Here is a 14,162-nt window from a genome sequence, read left to right as displayed (position 1 = left end):
CAGACGACTAACAGAGAAAAACAATAATTCTATGCCAACTAAGTTGACTCAAATTTTGCCAGGGCATTTAGCCCTACATGTGAATTTTAATACTTTGCATTTGATAAATATAAAATACTAAGGTCTTGAATTGTATTCCCCTAAGAAATATAGGATAATATTGTTAGAAAAGATTAAATCTGTTAACAACTCTATAAAGGCAATTAAGATAAGATGGTTATAAAGCAAACTTACCTTTTAATAAGAATAAAAATCACTTCTTGTTGATAATTTTAGCTGGCCAGATTTCAAACACTATATTAGGTGATGATCACATGCTTCATGATAAGATTATATTCTTTCACACAAACCATCCTAGCATGCATTATAATCATAAAATTATTGGCTGCTTAACAAATTATATTCAAGTAACATTCAAATTTTACACTTGTCTATAAACTAGCATGTCAACTCTCAATTCTATTAAAATACACTAAATCCTGCTTTCATGCACCACATCAACTGCTCCTTTGTTCACTCAGTTTGTTGTGTGTCTACTAGGCACCAGAAACTTAGCTCCAGTGTTTACCTGAGCATAGCTACAGTGAGTAAAGTCCTCCTTAAAATGTGTTACTAAAGCTGGGGAGGTAGCTGTATAGGACATGCACATGAGGAACTGAGTCCTAACCCCAACCCCCCCCATATAAAAAAAATCCATACACTATACATGTGTATGTAATCCCAGAACTAGCATGGTGAAGACAGATAGTTCTTGGAACTCTGTAGGCAGGCAACCTAGCCTACTTTGCAGTTTCCAGGCCAGTGTTACATATTCATCAAAAATAAATGTTTTTAAAGGTTATTGTCTCAGAAACAACATCTAGAGATGCTGTCTGGCTCCCACACTTGCATAAGTATCTGAAAATATGCAAAAATGTACACACATAATGCCTTAAGAAGCTGGGAGTGGCACACACCTTTAATCCCAGCACTCGGGAGGCAGAGCCAGATTGATCTCTGTGAGACTGAGGCCAGCCTGGGCTACAGAGCCAGATCCAAGACAGGCACTAAAACTACACCTAGAAACCCTTTCTTGAAAAACAAAAACAGGGTTGGTGATTTAGCTCAGTGGTGGCATGCTTGCCTAGCAAGTGCAAGGCCCTGGGTTCAATCCTCAGCTCAGAAAACAAACAAACAAACAAACAAACAAACAAACAAAGTTGCACAGTCATAGCTATGCCTTAATTTTTTATTACAGCACAAAATTCCACTAAATTAATGACAATTAACAGGAAGTGTTCCTCAAATTTTAATTCAGAAGTCAGTTGTTCTAAATTAAAACTTGAAGAACGCTTTATGCTTCCCTCCAAAATATTTAGCTAGCCTGGAGATTGTGTGAGCTGTGGACCCTTTAACACATAATTAGGTCCTAAGGTCTCTGCCCTACTGAAGAAATTAATATTGTGATCCTGAGACTGAGTTGATTATTCTAAGAGTGAATATCTAATAAAAAGACATTCTCCCCATTTCCTCTCTGTCTCCAGTGTCCATTTGTCCTTTTTCCATGTTTGAGGGAAAGTTCATTTCTCACTCTTGCTTCTCCAGTATTACGACAGTTAAACTCTCTGCAAAGTACACTGTCTGTAGCATTCCATTAGGGCATCAGAAAGTAGTCTAACATAGAGTAATGAAAAATCAGAGACAGAGATTTTAGTAATAGCTACTACTACTAACTATAATAATGTAGTAATAAAAATGTCATGTAGCCTTTTTAATCCTGACTAACTGAGACTATCATTGCATATTGCCTCTGGAGAAAATTGTTCCAATGATAAGGTGTGTAAAAAAGAAATTTAGTTCTTGGCATGTATTTGGGTGCATAAGTAAAGGACAAGATTGATGGACACCTAGAACAGGAAAGACTTCTATAAAATGTTTGTCAGTAGCCAATGAAAAGCACAACATAGGAGTTCATTCACTCAATAGAAGAGGCTGAACTAATAGAGGCAGTGGAACAGACTTACCTTTCAAACATCGTTGATGGGTGTATAGTGAAGACCCATTTTGAGCCCATTTTATGGAGCTTTCTTGGTAGAAAAACATAAACCATTCATATCTTTATCCTCTTGCCAAACTCATAAAATATTGTTCACTGTTCTAACATACCCCAATGAATATTCAATAAACACAAGATTGGGCTATGAGAAAGTTATATATACATAAACCCCTATTTATGCTATCACAATTTTGCATTTTCTCATTTCCTGAGCCATGAAGTTGTCTATGTTGCTAATGTACAGATTTTCTGCCATTTGCTATCATTTCTCAGAAACTGTTAAAACATAATCCTATGTTTGCTGTGAAATTAGCCTTGAAAAGAAAGCTGCTGAAGAGCTCATAGCACCTTTAGTAATACACACCTCCCCATGTCTACTGCCTTCCTGTACAAACAGAAAAATATTATACTTATCTAGTCAGTGAACAAACATATTATTAAACACTCATCCTGTGCCAGGCACTGTGCTTGCTACTGAGCTGCACATATGCTTGGGAGAGATAGAAGCCAGTTTTCTCCTGGAGGTTACTGAAGGGCAATGAGCAAAGACAGACTGCTCACTCTCCCTGCTCTTCAGATACTTCACCGGAAGGCATAGGGTAGGTGAAACAGATGTGAGGATGAGAAGAAGAGTAAGCTCAGAGAGGCCTGTCACTAGGCTACTGGGACAACATAAAGGCAGGACATGCTAGAGTACGATCAATCAGCTATATGAAGTAAATTTTATGGGGATGATGTTTGGAAGGATTCAAAGATGGCAAGCCAGTTTTTTGTTTTTGTTTTTGTAATTTTTTTTTGTTTGTTTGTTTGTTTTGTTTTGGGCCAGTCTGGTAATCACTGATAAAGCCATTAACTGAGGTGGGAAATTTTAAGAACACATGCTGGGAGGTATTGACACATTTACCAGTTAATACTGAACCTATCTTTAAGTTTGAGATGCCTAAAAGACAAGTGAAGTGGTTTAGTAGATAAGGGACATGACATTAGGTATTAATGTGCTTGATTGGTTAAGACAGGGATTTGCTATAGTTTTTCAACTTAACTACTTGTAGTTCAGGCTGGTCTTGAACACCATTTGTAGTGCAAGCTAGCTAGCCTTAGTCTTACAATTTTCCTTGCTTAGCATCCTGAGTTGTGGATAAGCATGCATGGTCCACCCAGCCCTACTTAGGCATTATCTTTAAGCAGCAGTATATATAGACTATATTTAAAGCCTTGACATGGGATAAAGTAATCAAGGGAGTAATTTGCATACAGAAGATACCTTAGTGACAAGATATGTTTTCTCAATGGAACTTTAGCTTATACTTGGTACTTCCAGCTCCACTCTACTGTGTTTCTGATAACACTGTTGTCTTCTAGAACTCACAAATAGCTCTTGCATGGATGCAGCTAAGACCATGGCAGCATCTCTATGGGCTGATATGTTCCCCCTTTGCTGCTCTTGTCTGAACATGGACCCAACCTCTTTGCTTCACTATTAGCTAAGACATGATAGTACAGATGAATTGTGTGTTTAGAGAAATGACTAAAACAGGTTCTTGCCCCCAGGGGATCATGCTGTGGGATGTTCTGTATGTGTTGCCCTGATTGGTTAATAAATAAAATACTGATTGGCCAGTAGCCAGGCAAAAAGTATAGGCAGGACAAGGAGAGAGGAGAATTCTGGAAAGTGGAGGCTGAGACAGAGAGATGCTGTCAGCTGCCGTGATGAGAAATAACATGTTAAGATACGGGTAAGCCACAAGCCACATGGCAACTTATAGATTAATAGAAATGGGTTAATTTAAGATGTAAAAGTTAGATAACAAGAAGCCTGCCATGGCCATACAGTTTGTAAACAATATAAGTCTCTGTGTGTTTACTTGGTTGGGTCTAAGCGGCTGTGGGACTGGCAGGTGAGAGAGATTTGTCCTGACTGTGGGCCAGGCAGGATCAAAAAAAACTCTAGCTACAAATGGCACCCCATGTTGGGTGCCAGATATTGGTGAAATTATTAAGGCAACTCCACATAGTTAAAAGGGAGGTTTATCTTGTGGGGTAACTTACAAGTGAAGGGATAGGTAACAGGGTCTGGGAAAGGTGTAGCACAGTCCAGCAGTGTTCTCTGGAGAACTCTGTCCAGTTTACCTCCAGTGTCCAGGGTCCAAGAACCAAGAGAGCTACCCCATCTGGATCTCAGGTTTTCAGCCTCAAAGGGGGTGGTATTTCCAGGTCAAAGCTGGAATGGCTACCCACTACATCTCTTCCTTTTGTCTAAATAAGAAGGTTCTAACCTAATACAAGACTATATACAATAAGGATGATTATCAAATATTGTCCAGGAGTAATAGGGGTTAAAACCTAGACAAGATGGAACTATGACCAACATGAACAATATCCAACAAGAGACATATAATAAAACCCAGAGAAGTCTGGAGCATAGGTAAATGGCAATGTTACACAAGAAGCCTGCCATGGACATATAGTTTGTAAACAGCATAAGTCTCTGTGTGTTTTCTTGGTTGGGTCTGAGTGTCTGCTAGACTAGTGAGTGAGAGATTTGTCCTGACTGTGGGCCAGGCAGGAACAAAAAACTATAGCTACAGGATCATGTGCCTGAAGGGGGAAACTTCTTAATATTGTTCAGGATAGTTTTTCCAACTCAACTACTTGTATGATATTCTCCCACCTGAGCTCAGGCAGCAGCGGGCACTGTTCTCTGCTGGGCACTCTCAGCCGGGCTTTATCTGGCAGTCCTTCCTTTTCCCGTCTCAGCTCCTTTCACCTTAGTCCTCAAAAAGCCACTTTCTCCCTTACATTTTTTGTCACTCAATTTAGCATTTGCCTTAATACCTGCACTGTCTACACACTCTTGGTCTCATCTTCAACTCAGCATGGTAAGTATTTTCAAAATGCATGAACAATTTTCTCCTAAGAAAGACTTATCACCCCCCAGAATGTGAAAACCACTGTAGCTTTTCCTTAGAATATACCACAGACTTTTGTCTAATTATATCCATGTTCTGTGAGAATTATAGATTATGTTTCCAAAGACGTTCCTAAACTCATACTGTTCCTGGACATGTATGGTAATTTAAAAACCCCTCATCAGTTGCTGGGCATATCAACTTATTATTACTTTTGTTACCTGAATTTTTACTAAGCAAACTACTATCCACAGCAAAGAGGAGCATAAATAGTCTAATTGTTTTTTTTTTTTTTTTATTTATCAGCTTCTCTGCCCTTTCTAGTTATAAATCCCTCAATTCTAATCTAATAGTGAAATAGAAATAATAAACAAAGTACAAACAGAAATTTCTGAGGAAGTGCATAGTCACAGAAGCTAGGAAGATCTGTGTTGTTCCACTGCCCCAGCTGCTACCGAAGTAAGGCTGAGATTCTTGTCCAATGATACCCACTGCCTTGCCTATAAAAGCATGGTCATCATCCTGGAGACTTGATAGAAAAGGATAATATTTGCAAATCTCAACTATGTAATGGGCCCTAAGTCCTTATAAAGATCTGAAAACTTCAACCCCTGGCTTTGTTGTCCTTGTTACAGCTATGGAATTTGGTCTAGCCTGTGGGTCACAGGTCCTTTATATAAACATAGAAAATGCAGGAAATGTTCTCAGGGTTTTCTATATCTCATACTAAGAATACACCTGACTCCCATCTGCTGTGGCAAAGTCACAGGGCTCTGCTCTTGGCACTAAGCCTGTGCTGTCACAAATGCTGACAGGTGAGGTCCCCTGGCCCAAGATCAGAAAGCTTGCTTGGACTGCAAGGGAACCCCTTCCTCTGTCAGCTGTCACAACCACTCCTACATTACCTCACTCCAGAAAAGGTAAATCTTTCCAGGGCAGTAGCAATCTGAATGATGGCTGTATGATTATTAGGCTGTGTGTAGTGTTTTATAGACCTGGTCTGTTCTCTGGGGGTGTGCTTACAAATGGATCCTCCCGTAATACTTCAGGGTCACACCTGAAAGCTTTGAGCCTGACCATCCAGCTGATTAAGTGAAGTTTGGTCCTGAAAAGGGCTTGACTTCATCAGCAGAGCCACCTGTCAGGTGACAGGCCAGGCTCAGGGTATGGCTGCCTGGCAACATGGTGAGTGCCACCTGTTAGTTGGGATTTCAGCCAGTCTTTCTAACTGTAGAGACCTGGTTTTAAACATCGAATAAAGAGCTATGTAAAATCAGTGGTCTGCCCTGAGCATTCAATCAAAAGATACTATCAATACAAAAACACAGTACATATCATTAAGGAGCTATAACCTGTTCTGTTTTCCTCCTGTAAGCACAAGTATCCTCTTAATTCCTCTGACACTGTCATCTATGACACAATTAAATGTCTTCTCTAACTCAGATACAGATCTCTCTCTCTCTCTCTCTCTCTCTCTCTCTCTCTCTCTCTCACTCACACACACACACACACACACACACACACACACACACACGCATACATACACAAACATCTTTTTTATTTTGGGTAAAAACAATCTACACTCAGAAAAGGCCTTTTAAATACCAACTATCTAAGATTAGAAATCACTGTTTTCTAACTGAGCCTGGGAATACTATCAAAACTGCAGAAGTGCCAAAGTGAGAGACAAAAGTAACTGCCTTACATAACTTTTAGAGTAACAGCTATTGTGACCTTAAAATTTTTAAATTATAATACCGTAAAGGGAATATTTAAGTATCCCATTTTTGCCATTTCCAAAGAGAACACAGATTTACCAACTACTGTTTTTCCTCTATTGTACTGAACCTTCACTAGAGCCTGCCATTGTCTATTGCCAAAAATCTTCCAGTGGTATGCTACAGGAAGTCCTTCAATGTATTTTCACTCCTTTGAAAGGGGTCTCTTTGGGCTCAAGACCATATAGAAGCTTAATGGACTCACAGATCGAGAGCTCTCACTGCCCTACTGTTTTGACTACCATCTAACTGCCATTAAAATTATAATCAAGATAATTCATGTTCAAAATCAGTGTCTATGACAGGGTTTCCATGATTGAATTATACTGTGGACTGCTAAGCTTTGAGGAATTTCTGAACTAGAAACAATAATTTAGGGAACAAACAGTGAAGAGACCATGTTACTCTGAAATAAGAAGAGAAGCAACCATCAAATAAGCAAGAGTTTCATTGATGGCGTCAGATGTGCCTAAAGAAATAGGTCGAAGTCATCTATAGGCAGATGGATTCCAGAAAAGTTGTGAGGCATACTGCAGACCACAGACAATCCACACTACATCATAGAAACCCCACTTTTTGGTATATGTTGAAGAACATTGGTAGTGGATATTCTCAGTCTCATCCACATGAAGTTGAAGATTCTTGCATAACAGAAAGGCAGGGTATTTCAGTGATAGCCATATAAACATTTCTTCCTCAGCAAGGATGTATCAATCCTTCCTGAAGGCATCCTTCATGTGGACTCTGGCAAAAGCTGCCAAGGTTTCCTAATCTAAGAAAAATATTTTGGGTTTTATCCTTTATCAGAGTGAGACGTCAAAGGGAGAGGGAAATAATATGAATTTCATTATCTTTCTTTGTGAGATATTTTTGCTTTCATAAGATAACTACTGTTGTCTTTTTAATAATGATGAATTCGTGTGCGTGGTTGCTTAGCTCTATAGCAAAGTATTTGCCTAGCATGCCAAAGGCCCTGGGTTTCATCTCCAGGACCAAATAAATAGTTAAGTAAATTAAACAAAAGATCCTGCTTTCAGATATGCTATATTTTACAGTTCCGTTTGATCTTGGTTGTTCTATGTAACTCTCTACTTCATTGATGGTTACTTTGGGGCTTACGGTATTCATTATTTCCTTCATCCATCTTCAAGTGACACAGCCACACTGTGACAGAACCTCACAGCACTGTGCACCCACTTTTCCTCTCTGGCTGTTGGATATTGCCAGGTATTTCCCTGTTACATGTATTACAACATCCTTATACTATTTTTGTTTTGTTAATTTTCTTTCAAATGGCATTAAATAATCATGCATTAACCCAGTATACCCACCTTTCTCTTTCTTGTGTTGTTCATTCCTTTGTGTTCATCTGCAATTAATCTGGGGGCCACTCTCCATCCTGTGACTTCCTTTATATTTATCACAGTTTGACTTGAAGATCCTGAAGGCATCTTTCACCATTTGCTTATCCGAAAGCCTTTTATAAACCTTAATTTCCCCCACTAGACCAGCAACTGTAGTTTCATTATCTCCCTGCCCTATTTTGGTTCCCTGAAGATGTTTCTCATCTGTTACTCATCTGAATGTTTTCTGGTGAGCACTCTGCTTTTATCATTGTCTTGAATTTTTTGTTTTGTTTTGTTTGTTTTACTCTGACACCTTTTAGGATTTTTTTCTTTAAAATCACCATCATCAGAGATTTCAAACGGTCAATTATGATAGGTTTTTTTATTTGACATTATTAATTTACTTTCAAAAATTAAACAAAATCATGTATAAATATTTTAATTTGATTTATTATATCTAAATAAATAGTTTATGCTAGTCTTTAGATGGTAAGAATTTTTCCATGGTAATCTCTACAATGACCTAATGTTGAATGTCACGTTGTAAGTATCTAAGTTAATAACTAACACTGTCTAATGTCTTCACAGTTGACAATCTTCATTCACTCCTTTTGAACTTTTAGTCCCTTGACATAGGCATAGCCTCAGCATCCTTTATCTTCTTTGTTCTTTCTTTTTTAAATAATAAAATAAAATAACTATAATAAGGTAATAAAAATACTAACTAGTCAGATTTGAACAAAATAAACAAAAAGAAGGAAAAGAGCCCAGGAGAAAGCAAAAAAAAAAAAAAAAAATGACCTACTTGTTCACATACCCAGGAATCCCATAAAAACACTAAGCTGAAAGCCATAATATATATGCATGGGACCTCGTGCAGACTCATGCAGGCCCAGTGTACATGAGGGCCTTGTTTTCCTGGTGTCCTTCACCCCTATGGTTCTTAAGCTCTTTCTGTTTTCATTTTCTCAGAGTTCCCTGAGCTTTGAGGGGAGGCATTTGATGGAGACATTCCATTTAGGACTGAATATTCCAAGGTCTTTCCCCATTAATGCGAAGCTGTGGCTCTGCATGTGTTTCCATGTGCTGCAGGAGGAAGCTTCTCTGATGATGGCTGAGCAAGGCACTGGTCAGTGAGTACAGCAGAATGCCTTTAAGAGTCATTTCATTGCTACTTTATTTTTGATCTGTAGTATTTGGTTTCACTGGTTCTTGGTCACCTAAGCAGTGTTAGGTATGGGTTTTTATCTGGAGTGGGCCTTAAGTCAAATAAGATAATGGTTAGTTACTCCAACAAGCTTTGTGCTACCATTGGAATAGCACATCTTGTAGGCAGGACACTGTTGTAGCCCGAAGGGTTAGTAGCTGGCTTGGTGTGTATGTTTCTCTTTTGGTAGCACGTTAAGTACCTTCCTACACCAAAGACACAAGAACATAGGCATGAAGACTCTGTGTAAGCACCAATTTGACTTTTACATGTTCAATGAGTTGTGTGGGTGTTGTCTTTAGCAATGGGACTTTGCCATCAACTTGTGGAGAACAACCTATAGTCTTGACAATAGCCTGGGTTGTTTGGAGATTCCCATAAGACCACTTTGACCAACAATTAAATTAGCTGTAAACCAATCCAAGTAATGGATGTTTCGTGTGGTATCAAGAGATGGCCAGCTCAGGCTCTGTGTCCCCCACTATTTGATGATTTCATTTAAATGACCTTCATATATGTATATGTTTTAGGTAGGTTCTACTGTATTAGGTTTCTATACTACCCCTCAAATGGCCCCTAATTTTAGCTGTCTCTCCTGTAGTCCCTCCCTTGTTCCCCTTCCCCAACCCCATTTGATCTTCCCATTCCAGCCCCTCCATCGTTCCACAACTACCCTATTTTCCTTTCCTAATGAGATCTTTCTGTCACCCTTAGTTCTCTACTCTGTACTTAACCTCTGTGATTCTATGGATTGTAGCTTTGTTACTATGATGAGTTTCCTTGCAACCAAGTTCCTTCCTAAAGTTTTGAGTTTGTTGTGATTCTTAGACATATGAGTTTACAACTTTTGCAGAACTTGGAGTTCAAAGTTATTATTTCAACTCTTTTTCTGCCTAAGGATTATAAATTTACTACTATGCCGTTTGAAGTTGCTCCAAAGTTTATAAATACTATATTCATGTGTATTGGTCTTATTTCTCTGTTTCATATGGAGAAATTTTTACTGCTGTGTCTTTAATTCTCTAGTCTCTTCTTTGATGCCTATCCACTGGAAATCCAACCAAGTATGACTTTTCATCCCGCACATTGCAACTGTTATAGCTCTAGAGGGAAGGGTACCCTTACTGTCAGAAGTCAAGTAATACCTCTGGCTGTGAAGGGGAGGTATCCTGGATACCTACAGCTGTGAGGAGAAATCCTGACTTGTCAGGCAGTCAGGGTATACATGGAGTTAGGTTCCCTAGGGGATGGTCTCCTTGCAGGATGTGGCAATCCTGCTGTCCTAGAAAGAGCTGCCATTACAGCTGAGCTCTGCTGCCCTCCTCTAAGGGAGTTTCCCGGCAGAGGTGTCCTTTGCTGTTCTGCTCTGCTCCACTAGGGAGTTTGCAAGCAGAGATGTCCGTTTCTTTTCAGTTCTTCTCCAAATTGTTACTTCTCTGCTTCACTCTGCTAAGTGAGAAACCCCTGCAGAAATGTAGCAATCTGCTCCTGCTCCCTCAAAAAGTTGTTACATGGGCTTTCTTCCCCTGAGGGAGTTTACCAGCAGAGGTATTCATTGCTTCCACTCTGCAAATAGTTTCCTAGCAGAGATACTATTCTGCTCTGGCCAAAGAAGGTCTTCCCTCAAAATTCTTTCAAGAGATTTATTTGGGAGAGATGAATCCAGTAGAGTGGCTGCTTCTGCCAGCATGAAGGGCAGCTGCCAACTAAACAGGCACAGGACTTATAGAGGGCTTCTTAGGGGCAGAGTTTTTCCAGGGAGAAAATTTTCAGGGCGAGAATTGGTTTCAATCCCCTGCGCTTGACAAGCTCAGAGACTGGCTAGATTTCATGCTCAGAGATTGCTTGGTTTCGTGCTCAGTTGGTCAGGGATAGAGTCTTTGGCTTTGGTTTCAGGGCCAAAGAGTGTTTCTTTCGCTGGCCCATTTTAGCCTTTTGGCTCTGATTTCAAGGACAAGGTGTGTTTTTTTTCACTGGCTCTGGTTCCAGGGCCAAAGTGTGTTTCTTTGGCTCTGGTTTCAGGTCAAAGTGTGTTTCACTGGCTTTGATTTCAGAGTCAGGGTGTATTTCTTTCATTGGCTCTGGTTTCAGGAGCAGGGTGGGTTTTTTGACTGGCGCTTTTACCCTATGCACTTTATAAGAAAGCTTTTATTATTTATTAACTCTAAAATTTTGAAAATTAAATACTGCTATAATTCCAATAATTCTGTCAGCTATATATCAATTTCAATTGATGTTCTGCATATTCTGGGTTATAAGTTTTTTGCTTCTTTATCTTATCATTTTTGATTCAATGTTATGTTTTGTACTTTTGTCTTGCTACCTATGTTAGGAATACAAGCTTACCTTAGGTTTAGTCTTGTTACAAACATTTTAGTGTTCTTTTATGATAACTAAAGTTCCTTGAATGTAACACAACTATTTTGGTGTTGCCTTTACTACTTGTAGATAGAATCAAGCAGACTTGTGAAAGTTTTTTTTCTAATCTGGCTACTGAAAATGAGCACTGTTTTCTACCTGAGTGAGTAATATGTGCTGTCCTCATCTATATATGCAAGTGATTCTTTTCCTGCTGCTTCCTATCTATACAGTGCTCTCTTCAGGAACTCTTCTGAAAACTGTCTTGAGTAATGTCTGTCTCCTCAATTTAGGGCATCTGTGAACTTCAGCTGAATTTTCTTTCTCTGTAATGGGGTATAGGGAGCTCTCTTCCAGAAATAGCTAAGATAATCCTCAGATGCATTTCACCAACACCATTTCTTTGTATTTATTTTTCTTTCTTATTAACATTAATTAATAATTAATAATTAATTGGGTTTCATTATGATACATGTACATAACATACTTAGATTATTTCACTACCTTATTACTATATCCTGCTCCCATCTCCCACTGTCCCTCTCCTTCTATCTCTAAGCCCTCCCTCTAGATTTATATATTCTCTATTGGTTTGTCTTTGTTAGTTATTGTCACTACATCTATACATACATGTCAACGTAAAAGTCTAACCCGATGAGTCTGTTTAGTGTTGCTCATATTGCCTGCTAGCATTCAGGGTCATAATATTGTGTGTTTTGTCTACATTTTTATTTGTTTGTTTGTTTGTTTTGGTGAATCATGTGTCAGCATGATGATCCTGGTTTTTATTAGCCAATAATGACAAGAAAAATAAATCTAACAATAATACTTACAATTATTTCTTCTCAATAACAGAATTAAATTAGCCAATTAATAATTGAATACATTACTTCTGAGAGGTGATAGTTTGATTTGTGTCTAATAATATTTATATTTTCTTCTTGGGAGTAAAAATCACTGTCCAGTTGTCTGAAAACTGAAGGTCTATAAGAAATGTCTCTGATTCACTTTAGGAAAGCCCAGAGCTACTCAAATTTCCTGGGAATTAATACATTTCAGGGCAAAGCCATTGCTCCCAATACCAGACAGTCTGACTTGCATAACTTCTAAAACTTCCACATTTTATACAATAAGGCTTACAACATACTCCAGGAGCTTCCCTAAAACATAACTGTGGAGTGTGTCTCAACGCATAAATCAAATTAGAAGATAAAATACTGTAGATAACTCTTTTTGCAATTGCATCAATATACTTTTATTTTTCTTTTTTCTTTCAGGGGAGAGCACGAACACAGTGCCCCACTACCACAAATGATGCAGTCGAGTTTCCCGCATTTGGGGAAATTGCAGGGGTCAGCACATCCAGAGTGCAATGGATAAGCCTCGCCCTGGGAAAACCACATTCATGATTATGGTACCTTCCCTGCCAGGTAAGTATATACTTTTATCTCTTAAAAAATACCCTGATTATACTTTTGGCAATCATTTGTTTCTTTAATCCACAGACTACACAACTTTTCCAGACTGATTTAAATACCACCTTTTGTTAGTCTCTGTATTATCCCAACAGTCCTCCACTTTAGCAATTGCTGAGCTGCATGACAATCAGCTGATGTTACTTGTCTTTCTGCAAAAAGTTCATCATGATTGATCTGGCAGGGCTGTTTTGCTCTTTGGTCTTTTTCATTTTTCCTGTGTACCACTAGGCAATGATACTTGGTGCACTGACATTTGAGATGGGGATAAGGAAGTAACAGTGACAGAAGCCAAGAAAAACTGACAAGTAATTGTAGAACATAAAGATGGATCAGGAGGCGAAGTGAGACCAAAAGGACAGGGAAAGTCATCGAGACCATTTCCTTAAGCCAAGGAAAACAGAGAAATCATTGAAGATTCTGGAATAAGGAAGACCACACATGTTACACAGAATAGCACTGGTTGGTTTTCTTTCTCCCCAAAAGTACAAGTTTAAGCATTTAAAATTTTTTCTCATGGTATCAGTATCTGTTAACGTCTTGAAGCAAGCAACAAATTAAATTCTTCAAGCTCACCCACTCTCCTCAGTTTCTTCCTTTCAAAAAGCTAAGGCCATTTTCTAAGCAATGGAGAGTTCTTGTCAAAACTAACTATATAAGTGTTCATTCAGTATTTGTACTGTATGTTGAAATTTATTTAGAAACATCAAGTTTATCACTATCATTGAGACTTTATAAGAAAACTTTTATTCACCTTTAGCATTTGGAACACAATCTAATATCATTTAAAGTAGCATCTGTTGACAAAAAGATTGAGAGGTTTTGAAGATGACAGTGAATAACTTAAAATGCTCAGAATGTTTACTATATAGTATTGAAAGAGTATGATTCATCTATAAAATATCAAGGGACTTGAGTTCAAAGACATACACCTCAAAAATTACTTTTTGATCTGCCAAGTACAATGGCCCACAACCTGTAATTATGACACCTAAACAGCTTAAACAAGATTGTGAATACATTTTTTTTTTTATAAACTGTGCTGACAGATAGA

General features: G+C 38.4%; 1 non-coding gene across 1 annotated transcript; it reads right to left on the bottom strand.

The window, feature by feature from the left end:
* Positions 1–12,907: 12,907 nt before the first annotated feature.
* LOC118579036 lies at positions 12,908–13,071 on the bottom strand. Its single transcript, XR_004944404.1, has one exon. It is a non-coding gene; the product is annotated as a U1 spliceosomal RNA (small nuclear RNA).
* Between the last annotated feature and the right edge of the window lie 1,091 nt (positions 13,072–14,162).

The sequence above is a fragment of the Onychomys torridus genome, chromosome 2 (genome assembly GCF_903995425.1).
Source record: "Onychomys torridus chromosome 2, mOncTor1.1, whole genome shotgun sequence".
Taxonomy (NCBI): Eukaryota; Metazoa; Chordata; class Mammalia; order Rodentia; family Cricetidae; genus Onychomys; species Onychomys torridus.
Note: the sequence above shows the minus strand (reverse complement) of the source record. Positions and strands in the feature narration are given on the sequence as shown.